The sequence below is a fragment of the Chelmon rostratus genome, chromosome 2, assembly GCF_017976325.1.
Source record: "Chelmon rostratus isolate fCheRos1 chromosome 2, fCheRos1.pri, whole genome shotgun sequence".
Taxonomy (NCBI): Eukaryota; Metazoa; Chordata; class Actinopteri; order Chaetodontiformes; family Chaetodontidae; genus Chelmon; species Chelmon rostratus.
Window position 1 is genome coordinate 8,890,897 of NC_055659.1, and position 13,083 is coordinate 8,903,979.

Consider the following 13,083-nt stretch of genomic DNA (forward strand, 5'->3'; position numbering starts at 1 on the left):
ATCAGACCTGCACCCGTCTCCTTGGGCTAGGTAACATTCAAAGCATTCCTGCAGAGTTTTTGTATTTGTATGGTATGTTGAGTTGGAAATGAGGAGCTAGCTGCAGGGTAGTTTTCTCAAATTATGTTTGCCACAGAGTTAAAACAAATTATTGCGTTCTTGACATAATAGCAGGTGATTATACTCGAGAAGACTTGCTATGCTATTTTGATAAATAGGTAATGTATATTTGTCATTTTGAAATAGTAATTCAAAGAGAGCTTTAAATATACATATGATTTATTCTGGACACATTGCACTATATTTTCATGAACTAATTTGCACTCTTCTGTATTGAGCACTTTCTTGTTTAGAGAAAACTCACTTTTGCTTCTTCTAGATGTTTGCTGGGGTGGAATGTTTAACAGTTTAAGTATATAGTGAGTTTACAGACAGAGCGTGGATCTGCATTTGAGCTACATGGCAAATACAGGAACAGAGCAACTCATTTATAAACTAAACCATATGGCTGTTATCAACTGCCATGAAAAATAAACTATCAATAGGGAGGCTTCTCTGCACACACAAAAGAGGCAGTAGTCAGTTTACAATGACAAAGAGAGTGATGAAGTCAGAGTGATGAAATCAGAGGGGGGTGGGCTGAAGGTAGGATGCTGGTCTCAATGTTTAGTTACGGTACTTTTGTAAGGGAAAGGAAACAAACAAAGCCTATTTTAGTTTTTTCACCCATCACAGCTCTAATTGTATCTGTGGTTGGTCTTTCATCTATCAAATATTCATCATCATCTATGTGAGCTTCATTTAGAGGCTAATTTTACTCTCCGCAATGTGGGGTTGAGTTTGTCATCGAGTCTGCTGAGGCATCTTTGAAGTAGTGGTCACTTCAATTGCAGTTCAGTTACAAAAAGAATACAAAATAAATGAATGCATGTGAGGTGACAGAGTTTTGCCGTGCTTTCATAGAAAAAACCCCTTTTCAGTTCCATCATGAATCAAGAGTTTAGTTTTGATGCACGTTTTCTTGTTACAAACTTCTGGGAGTCCAGCGAAAGTGGGTTTTAGAGAAGTCCTGAGATATAAAGGAATGATTAACACCAAAAGCTGAAGTTTGACATTGTGCAGAGCATAGCCACTATGTCCACTGGAGAGAGCCACAGTAGCCACCACAACACTCAATTTACACCAGGTTTGGCTGCCAAAGTTCAACTAAACTGAAATTTGAACTTGAATTGAATTGAACTTTGACCTCGAAGATGCTGTCTTCCACAATGACAGGAGGAGGAAAAGTCAAGTTTTTTCATGAGTTGTACAACTATACTCGACATGGCAGAAAATATCAGAGCAAAATTGGGATTGTGAGTGTTTACATTCCGATGGAGTCCGGAACATCCCAGTTTGCTGCTTTGTAGCACTATTTGGTGCTCTTTTTTCCACATGTAAACAATTAACTCTTGTGTGGTTGAAATGTCAAAAGCTTTTGGACACAAAATTGTGACGCTGCTGAGCAAGTGCTGAACATGGCCGCCAAAATGTGAAAACTCAAAAGAGGTAAAAGATGTAGATGGAAAAAACATGAAGATATAGCACTGTTAACAAAGACCCCTTTAATGAGGCTTGGAGTGTTTGACCGTCCCGTTAAAATGACAACAAGCATTAACAACCAGATGCACATTTATTGCTTAATAAAAGTAGTTTAAATTCTTGGACCTGTCAATGGTTCACTTTTAAATCTTGCATCTCTGGACCTGATTACATCTCCAACAAAGCGAAACAGAGCTGAAGATAAATAATCAAATGTCTGCCTAACAGATGAATGGAAAGAAAAGCTGTATTACACATAGCAAAACTGAAAATGACACCAACCCAGAATGTGCATGTTTATCAGGTCACCTCTCTCCACTGGACACCATTCTTCTCATCATCTACTCTGGTAGTTTAGAAAAAGGTGTTGTTGGCTGTCATATGCAGACAGACATTTCTTTGCATGGACAGGTTTGCTATGATACATGCAGAGGCCTTCACAGCCTGGTTCTACTCAGATGGACCATACAGCATCTGTAACATGTCTATGAGCCTGAGCCTGGTCTGCCAGGCCCTGTTCATCCACCTGTGGCACAGATTGTTCAGCAATGAGGAATGCTGGCGTGTAGGAAAGCTCCACTGATGTACATTGTTGCTCTGCATACCAGAAGAGACGGAAAAAGACAGAAGACAGAATAGAGGACGAGAAAAAAAAATGAACTCCACATTTTTACCATCACATCCACCACAACGCATTTAGTTTAACACTGAATGCAACACATTTTGTTCATGAAAAATTGAAAAAAGGTCGGAAAATTGTGGAATTGCCACAACATGTGGTCTTATATTCAGTTAAACTGCAGCCAAATATAAAAGTCAGTTTTGGGTTGGACAAGAACTGGCCATCACATGGTATTTCCACTGGACACTTTCCTGTATTGCTCTTTAAACAACATTTTCTCTCAGATCTGAGTTAAAATTATGGTCATATACATTTAATGCAGTTTTTCATGATAAGACTGCAAGCTGATAATTCTAATTTAGTCACGTTTAGCTCAGCATCAATATTGAACTGTTAATTTTGCTGGGCAGCACTCCTGTTATCGCTGGACTAAGCAGAGGAAAGTTTAGAGCAGTGCTTGATTAATCAATTAGACGATTGGCATTTACCAGTGACAGGAATTTCAGAATTTATCATGTTTCTCATGCAATATCATGCAATATCATGTTTCTCACCTGGCCTCTCGCAAAATTTGGCTTCTTAAAAATTTGCTTCAATTTAATCCAAAATGTGGTTGTGTTCACTGTGTTCAGAAGAGTCCATATGAATGATCCACTCTTGCGCAATTCACAAGTTTTAAAGCAGAAGTTTTCAGAGTGTAGTTGTCACAAAGCAGCCTGTCGAGAGTGGTAATCTTTGCTGTAGGCCTTTTTCAGTGAGCAGAATGAATACCAAAAGTAGCTGTGTAGCGTCTACTTTTTTCAGCTGCTTTATAGTGAGCAGCTGAGGAGAGCAGTGGCATATGCAGTCATGCAAACACTGAGAGAAAGAATTTACAGCTTTCACACAAAAGAGGCACCTGGCCACTTACTGTAGGACGTGGAAAAACTGTACGTTAAAGGCTCCAGTTTTGACCAAAGATGACTGTTTCTTACCATGTTTAGGTGTCACAATACACAGGATGAGCATTTTGATAATTTTCCACTATTTCTGCCCCCCAAAAAGCAGGACTGTAATTGTCTACAATTATAGGAGCTTCTGTTATTCCTCCCCTCGCTGGCATCAAACCCGATTAACCACCCTTCATATATAATTGTATCAGCATCTATCCTTCCATGCAGACATGTCCCATCATCTCTTGCAGCCTCAGGCATAGTTCAAGGAGTATGGTACCCACTTTAAGTACATGGTAAGAAAAACAGGCTACTGTTTAAATCTACTGCTGTACAAGAGTAGGAAGTGTTATCTCCTAATAATTCATGAGGAGCACCTCTGATATGACAGTGGACATTAATATTGGCCACCGGTCCAAGTTATAACTAAAGGCAGCAGATTAAAAGGGCATACAAAAAGAGTGTAAAAAAAGAATATCTGCAGGGAGAAGCAGCAGAGATACAACAAGCCTGTGCCTGTGATTGAGCCATGCTGCCTCTCTCCACTGAAGTGCCCCTGCAAGCAGGAGTACCTCATCATCTCAGAGTGCGAGTTACAATAAGGCCACACACGCAGTGTGTGAACTGTGACTCACTCTGCTCATCCAGCACGAAAACTACAACTCAACCCCATCTGTAACTTCTACCCTTTCAGACACAGTCGACTCTACATTAATGCTATTTGAGAAGGGAAACGTGCTTTTAGAATGTAAATGACTGATGTGTATTTTTCAAAATATATGATTAACTTTCAACCCAAAACTCGTACTGATGATGAATGTTTTCCACTATCTGTAGATGCAGCTGAAGGTGAACCGCTCACATGGATCAATGGGCTTGTCCAATGTCCAAATCTGTATTCTGACTCCACTTTTTCAAGCTTGCAATTTGCCTGAGTCATTGTAGTCACAGAGTATAGACTAATTGTGCAAAGAAATCTCCTTTTTTGATTTGAGCCACTAAAAACGCCCAGACGACCACTAACAGTGGCACAATACAAACAGTCAAATTTGCTTGAAACAGAAGACGTCAAACACATCACCACGTATGCATTTTACATATACACCTCGTCTTCTGTGGCGTCACTTTAATTATCCCTCCATAACAGCAGGGGTGAATTTATTTGGAGACGGCGGAACCATAATATAGGGATACAGAAAACTGCAGTGAAGAGAACAATAGCTGCAGTAAAAGAGGCACAAAGGTGTTGGACTGTATGTGAGAAGCTGTTTGATTGGTCATGAAGGTGCGGATGCATCACTCTCTCAGTGAACCCAAACTTTAAACAGTCAATTTGGTGAGAGTTTGCCACAAAATGTCAAAGCAAAGATGGAAACAAAATTCAGTAAAGGAAAAGGAGTCCTTTTTCCACAAGGTGGCAAAACAACAGCAATAATTCAGACCAACTCCAGACTGTCTCACACAGAACTTAGAGCTGCTGCACAAAGAATTGAAATAGTTTGGCTGAGGAGGATCAGCACTTGATTAAGTCCAAAGCCAATATGTGGCACATTGACTGCAAATGTGTACCTCCTTCTATAAAAAAAAAAAAACCCACTGTGAGTCTCTTTGGCACCTCTGCATCCTGGTTTTCATTCGGCGAAAATGAAAACAGCAGCATTTAGGACATATGGGTGACACACAAAAGAAGAATCACTGAAAACACAACAGGCCACAACACAATATCCTACAAAACAACACATGGGCTGATGGGTTGGTCCTATACCATGATTAATACTCTGGATAATGTTTTCAGACTAACATAGCCACTACAAACCAACATGCAATATGAAAAGGTTTGAACTGGCGCTCCTCAGTATTACAGCTGACAGATACAGAAGTGTACACAGAGGGGTCCTCTTACTTCCACAGATAAACAGTTAGACTGTGAGCGAAACGGCTTGAATGTTTTTCATCAGAATTCCTGAAATGTAAAAGATTCTTTTAATATGACAGTAACAGATTCAAAATCACACAGGAGGATGTAAAGGTCTGGCCAAATAATTTCCTTAAGTGAAGGGAGAAATCAAAGCAGCCATTCTGTCCAAGCACTGAAAGCAATATCTCATCTGGCATCTTCCGCCGCAACGTCCTCCAATAACTGAATTGGCTGTGATCCTGAGAACAAAAATCAGCAGGGTTAGGGTCATTATCAGCAGGAGAATTTGACACAGCTTTGGGTCACGGAGGCTGTTTGAAAATTCAACTCTAAACTGGGCCAAAGTAAATTCACAAGTGTACGATAATAAATAGTTCACCTCAGGAGACAGAGGTCCGCAAGGTTTAATCACAAACTGCACAAACTAAACCCCCGCTGCATCGTTGAATCAAGGGTGATTCTCATTATTGTAAGGGTTTATTTAACTAATTTGGAGTTCTCGAGCGGAGCCGGTTTCTCTGCCGAGCGTGTTGTGTTTAGTTACACTGTGTATAAAAACTGGGGTCAGCTGTGTTTCCTCAGAGAACTGAGACCAAACACGGCCATCAGTGAGTAATGAAACTGTCCTTTTTACATTCTCGTGTGGTTGTTTCTGTCCTGGTCAGTGATTGTATTTCGTGTCTTTGGTTTTGGCCACTATAAAGAAACAACTTACACTTTATGACACATTCTTTCTCTAGCTGTTTTCACTTATCTTTGACATCATAATGTTCAATAGATTTTGTTGTGGGTGTGCACAGATGCCAGATCTGCTGTATAATTTGAGTGGTCAACAGGAAATATTCTCTTGTGTGAACTCCTTAGCTTGTAAATACAAAACCGTACAAAACCGCTGTATTATTATTTTGTGAAAACATAAACAATGGGCTGCTATTGTCATCCACATGTTGCAATCAAAGTATCTGCTCTCAAGTGATAACTGACGTTTGCATCTGTTGCATCACTAAAAGCTTTGGATGAAAAGAATCCAGTCTTTGCGCCTTTGCTGAATGACTGGCCCTCCCTGATCTGCCCTTTGGTTTGACTCAGTTCGGTCCCAGTTTGGACCTGATTTGGTCCAGGTCTAAGCGCCAGGCAGACTTTTACACATCTGCCTTAAATCACAATCAACTGCCAGCAGAGGCCCCATTTCTCAATCAAAGGTCATATTTTGCTGGAAACTGTTTCCCACATAGTTGTCTGATAACAGTAAATCAGAAAATTGCTTCAACTAGATACAACAGGACAGCAGTCAGAAAAAATGGGAAATTATGTGCGTCAACGGCATGCTATTACCCTCCTTAACGTGTTTCCTTGACTAGTTGCCAAAAGACAAAATAAGACATTTCACTTCCCTCCAACTCATGGACAAGCTGAGGCAGGTACACATGCAAAGACTCAAACCTTAAATGCATCTTCAGTACGTTGCACGTGAATCCCTGAACACTGCAGGTTACAGTGTTAACATTTGTGTTAAAGCAAACTATCTAATAGCATGTGTAAGCATGTCTGTTGGCACGTGTGAAGTGAATTGCAATAAAAAAAAATAGTTGTATTCCAACACGTGTACTGTGTTACATCATGTTATGGTAGTTTTTGATTGTATCCATGGTAGCCTTAAAAACTGGGGTTTAAAAATGTGACTGTTTCCATTCAATAGTCCGTTCAAAAAATACAATTAATATTACCTACAAAATGTTTTTTTTGTCATTGTTCAGCCAGATACTGGTGCTTCCCAGTAACTGCAACTGCATTCCCTCAGGATGCAGTTCTCTCTTCCTTCATCCATGTTTTCCAGTATTTACTGGATAAAAGGGCCCTTTTACAGATTTAACTTAACACAAACAACCTTGCTTCAGTGACAGACAGACCTCCCTGCAGTTCATCTCCCTCACAAATTTCATTGTAATGTCTTAGTGTCTTTAGCCTATTGCCAGCTATCACCTGCTGCTGTTACTGCTGTGCTGTGTTGGTGTGTGGGTGTGATCAGGTCTTTGTCAAACAGACTCCAATTTAAATACACTGAGGGCTGCTTGATGCAAGATCTGTATTCAGAGAGAATACTATTTCTCCAAAGGGAGTATCAATGAGAGAACAAGAACTGAACCATCATTCACCTTTCTGTGCTGGACCTCAGTCAAGACACATTTCAGTAATGAGGAACAGTCTTAGTGACTATATTAAACACTTCCTATGTAGCAGTAAAGCTGATTATAGCAACACATAAACTATGTGTAACTTTCTATTTCTATCTCTTTTCCATGCCTCTCAAGGTTTTTTTTATTTTAACCTTACTTCTTTGTGTGAACCTACTCTCTGTGACTTGTAAAAAAATAGCCTCAGGAAAGAATATACTGTACCATTGCCATAGCAACAAAATTATGCCCTATTCATCTTTGACTGAAAACACTATTCAAGGTACTGTAAGAGATGTTTATACACCATAATTCATGCATCTTCCTGCCTATCCTTGTGTATCTATGAAATCCACCACAGCAGAGTCGCGTGCATGGCTAATTGATGGATTCCCATCCATCAATTAAGATGTGAGTGGCTCAAGAAATAGGACAAACAGGAACAACTGCAGAGGCTGAAATGCTTTGACGGTAACTGAAGTCTAATTATAGTGGCAAGCAGCAATATGGTGACAGTCTAGCAATTTAGTCACAAAGGAGAAAAAATCATTTTTACGTTTTAGCAGTTTCTTCCAGAAATTACAGTTAGGGAGTACAGTTTGAAAAGATTCACCCTCACATAAAGGGTTTTTAAAAACTGTTTTTTTAAATTCAGATGACCTTTACCTAAAAGTTCTGGCATAAATGATGCAGAGCAGAGTTGTCCCATTATTTGTTTACTGCAGGCATTGTTATTGAGGACCAGACTTCTTAGCAAGGCAATTTTTTAAAAAAAAGAAAGAATGAAGGGAAAGAAAAGAAAAACATATTTGTTTCTATCATCAGTGTGAACATGATAGTATTCACACATTTCATATAGAACGACACATTTTACTCCAGGTACCTCTGAGTTTGAGGGCTTAAATTCAGCACTAAGCTACCTTCAACCTGGTGAGCAGTTTTGCATGAATGACCACAGCAACGTAATGAGCAGCATGTCATTCAAAGCCCATTGGTGCCTTTCAGATAAAGTCACCTGCACCTCCCTTGCTGTTTGAATGAGAGCCAGCCCTGGAGGATCAGGTTACTAGAAGGGCTATGTGACTTTTACCATATGAATGAAGCCACTGCCATTTTTTTAAGAGGGAGGTAGATTGTTCGTGGTCTGCAGACTGGATTGTGCGCCACCCCAGGCTGCTTGTCAGTCAACCCAGACAGGGCTCATTAAACTGACTCCATTAGAGCTAATGAGTTGTAGGTCAGTGGTTGTGGGTGGCCTCTCCATTCAGGGCTAACAGACCACATAAACTGACTGGCTTGCAGACTCAGTTAATTCACACCGACAAGGAAATAACGGTTTTGTCTGCCTTCACTTCAAACCTGCAACTACAGGAGAATCAAAGTATCCTGCACCAAGGCATTGTGGCTTATTTCAGTCAGTCAGATGACTTGGAATGGCTATAAAAAATACACTGCAGGTACAAAAAGTTGATGTTTTATGTTGAATCTCTGACTTTACACAGCAGAGACTGGGGATAATAACAAACTCTGTAGAGCTTGAACTCTACAGGTAGGTGGTGGGGTGAAGCTGAAATACTACTGTACATGACCAGCAACAGCTGTGTTACAGTAACAGAGTAAAGCTCATCTTAATTCATTAATCACTTGGTCTACAAAAAAATCTGAAAATAGGAAAGAAATCCCAGAGCACAAGTATTGATACTGCTTATTTTGTCAAACCAACAGCCCAAAACCAGTACAGCAAGAAACTGAGCAGCACAAAAGGTAAACTTCATCCCCAAACCATTGTTAGACAAAGGAGCAGACAGCCGTGAATATGTGGAAGCTATTAACGTTCCCATGAAGTCAAATTGCGCTATGCATCACCTATATGCAAGTATTTACCCAAACGATGACAAACAAGTTGTTAGAAAGTTTTGCACAAGTCAAAGTTGTGTCTTCGTACAGTGATCAGTGATTCCTGGTCCTTTCACCAAATTCAATGAATAAAGTTATAGAGGTTTTTTTATATATATACAGTACTCAGAGAGGCCTGGCATCCAGAAACACTCTGCTCCAGCATCAATCATTTCTACAACCTAATTCTTGTCTCATTTGTGGACTGATATAAAGTATATCTATCAAATTCAGAGCCCCATATTGTTATTTTTCATGTTACTGTATCTGCCATATCTCGCGAGACCACGTGAGCGCGGTTTCCATGGGAACACATTCTCCTTGATTCATACTTTAGGGACAGGGCAACTTTCTGGCGATATGTCGTCTACCATTTATTTGAGTATGAATTTGACAGGTGGCCAATTCTTTACATATATAGTAACATACATGCAGACATCATTAAAGTGCTTGTGACCAACAACAACCAACGAATAACAATAATACATACATTCACATATAAAACCGGAGTTAAGTACATGGCACAGAAGATATTAGCAGCCAGCAAACGCCAAAACAGCTAACCACAAAAACCACGTGCTGCCTCATAGCTTGACAATTTCCAACCACACAAACAGCAACTGAACAAAGCCAAAGCATCAGGTCACCGTAAGCCATAGCAGCAATAAGTTACTTAGCTTGACGAAGCGAAGCGGTGATCCTCCGTATCTCAGCGTTGAGTAGCTTTTTGGAAACGAAGTTAGCTTGCTGAGCTAAACCCCAAAAATCTGCTTCGCCGGCTTAAACCGACATTTGAGGGCCTGCTGTGTAGTCCAAACACTTTTATAACCTCATACAGCGAAATGACGTCTGCTTGCAGGGGAACTAGCTTTTGAAATATTTGTAAAATAGTTTGTAAATAAATAAAGTGAGCAGGGCAGTGACATACACCACCCAACTGCAAACGGGTGCGTTTGATTTAAAAATTGTGAAGTGTGTAGAGCAGCTGTAACTTTTATCGTTTCCTTAATGATATCCTCAACAGAAACACGGAATAACTGTCAGATAGGTATGGCAAATAGTTGTAAATACTACAATACCCATGAGCCTCCGCTGTCGTTGCTATGGAGACACAGCCAATCAGAGGGGCGCTTTGACAGTTCCTGAACACCTTCGCTTAAAAATGGTACCAAAGTCTTGGAAACAACATGTGACAAAACAATCTCACCTCAAGATCGATTTTTTCGACCATGTCACGTGATCTAGTAGGTGTAGCTTCCTCGGCTATCAAGAAATTGGGGACGTTCAAATGTACATTTTAATCCTAAACACTTCAAACTAATTGATCCCGCTTTAATTAACTGTCAGCAGCAAAAGGAAGTATGTGAAAAGAAGCATGGTATAAATAAGTAACAAGAACACTATATAGGCTACATTATGTACATATTACATGAACTATGGACATTTTAAATAATGGGCTCATTATAGCTTACTCCATACATAAATAATAACTATGTATTGTGTTAAGATGCAATGATAAATAAAGTGAGGATGTAGGCTGTTGCTATAAATGGTACAATAGAAAAATTGCCCTTGAATGGAATTTGAAAACAGAAAACACACAAAACTGCAATTATTGCTGTACTTCCCAACTTCTGTACCAAAAAGGGGGAGAGCACAGCCACGGAACAGCCTGAATTGTCCTGAGCAGGATTTTTACAAGCTTTTGGAAATGTTCAAGAAGAATCTTGCTCATGCTCATTCAAAAAAACACATCCTGCAGTGTTATCATTGGCACATTGTGTTGCAAACATCCTGTTCAACATCAGCCCAGTTGTGTTTTATTTGGTCAGGTCCAGGAAGCTTAGTCAAAGCAAAACTATCATGACACAGTGTCTGCTCCATAGCATTGCACATGACCCTGCTGAAAGACACAGAGGGGTGTGCCAACAAATAGCACTTCCTTCATTGTTGCGCCATCACCATTATCGTGAACAAGCAACATTTTTCCACTCTCCAGTCATCAGGTGATCGTGCCCTGCTGTAGCCCATCTGCTTCAAGGTTCAATGAGTACTGCAATGTGAGATGCTCCAGTGCACACAAATGTTGTATGCCGCTGTTATGTGCATACTTGTAGCCCACCTAGTAGCTTGAATGAATGTCGCCATTCTCCTCTCACCACAGACTGCTGACTGCATGTTTCTTAACCACTTAGTAGCTGCTACAGCTGTGTGTCGAGGGCCAAAATATGATCCTCAAAATAAGTGGGACATTTGTTTTTGATTTGCATGACGGCTATTTTTCATGATTTATAAAATGTTAATGTTGTTGTTAAACCGCTTCAAAATGAAAACAGGAAGAATCAGAATTGCTTTATTTTCCAAATTTGCAATGCACACAGGAACTTGGTGAATGTTAAAAATCAAAGGTTCAGTTAAAAGAAAGAAAGAAAATAATTCTAAACAGTTGAGAATAATAGAATATGCTACGTTACACTAATAACAGAGTAAATCGGCCTATGCTGCATTATACTGCATTTGCACACATTGCACAGTCCTGGTAAATATTGCCAGCCCACAAACAGTGTGAGAGTGTGTGTGTGTGTGTGTGTGTGTTTGTGGTGGTGGGGGGACGGGTTGTATGGTGTGTGGTTGGAAAAAGTTAAAAGCACAAATATTCAGATCTCGTCATTTTCATGAAACTCCAGCTGTGCTCCTTACACAGATATTAACTTTAATAACACACTGTACATGACATTAGTTTATGTTCCTCTGCTGCTGTCATGCAGCTGATCTATGACACATTCGCTGGTATTTCATAATAAATCTCACAATGTTTGCTGGTTTGGCTGCTGGAATCAAGGAGCCTACAGCTGAATTGTCAGCATGAAACATGAGTGCTTCTTATCAACATGACAGTCACAGTTAAGATTGAGTAAAGATTCAAACTGATAATGTTTTAGTCTCTGTATCATATTGCCTACATGCACTGCATCATTCTTGGCTGGGATGTCCACAAAATGTCAGGTACTTTCTGTCCTCAGAATCCGACACCCACACGAAGATCAAACCTAAAGATAAGATTTGAGGCTTATTATAAAGGCAATGAGTACAGAGCATGTTTCTCCTTCATTTTCTTCAAGGACCACTTATATGCTTTATGCAGCTTTCAACCACATCACAGGGCTCGTGCAGTTTGATGCATCTGTTGACATGCGAGCTCAGTTAGCAATAGACAAAATCATCTATTGCTCTTTCAGGACTTCTCCTCTGGAAGAAATGACCTAAAAGTGCTCAGTCAGTCAGTCAACAAGGGCCATTAAGAGATATGACAATGTGATTTAGCTGAAAACTCAATAACAAGCCAGTAAGTCAACCTTGAGTTGGTATTGTGTTGTCAAACTATTTCCAAGGTCAAGACTGAATTTTAATGCTTAAAATGGATAGTATATGCTGCATATACCATGTACTGTACTGTTTTTTTTTTTAAGTTATGTTCCATCTGACTACTTCAATCGTGTCAGTGGTGAAAAATAAACCTGAAACACAGCTGGAATCGGCTTTTTGTTCAGATCAGATTTCACACCAACAGCTGTTAGATTCCTCCACCTCTGTTCAACCAGCGGTTCATCGCATCCTGTTGAAAAGAAGAAAGTTAGACTTTATGACAGGGACATATACGACTGAGAGGGATTAGAGAACACAGAGCACAAAAGCAGGGCGGCTGGCTTGTTGAACAGCCCGTCCTGCGGTTGAAAGGTCACAGGTTTAAACACCCAGAGACCACCACTGTTGACGTGCCGTAAAGCAAGAACACTTCCCGTGCCAGTGTAGATTCTTTGCAGGAGCGAGCTGGCGTCATTTAGATTTACAGCCCATTTTCCTCTGTTTATATATATCTTACATTCCTTTCATTTGCATGCCATAACCCAGCATTTCTACCTTCCTCAGCCATGCTTGAAAGTACCTGCAAAGACTGAA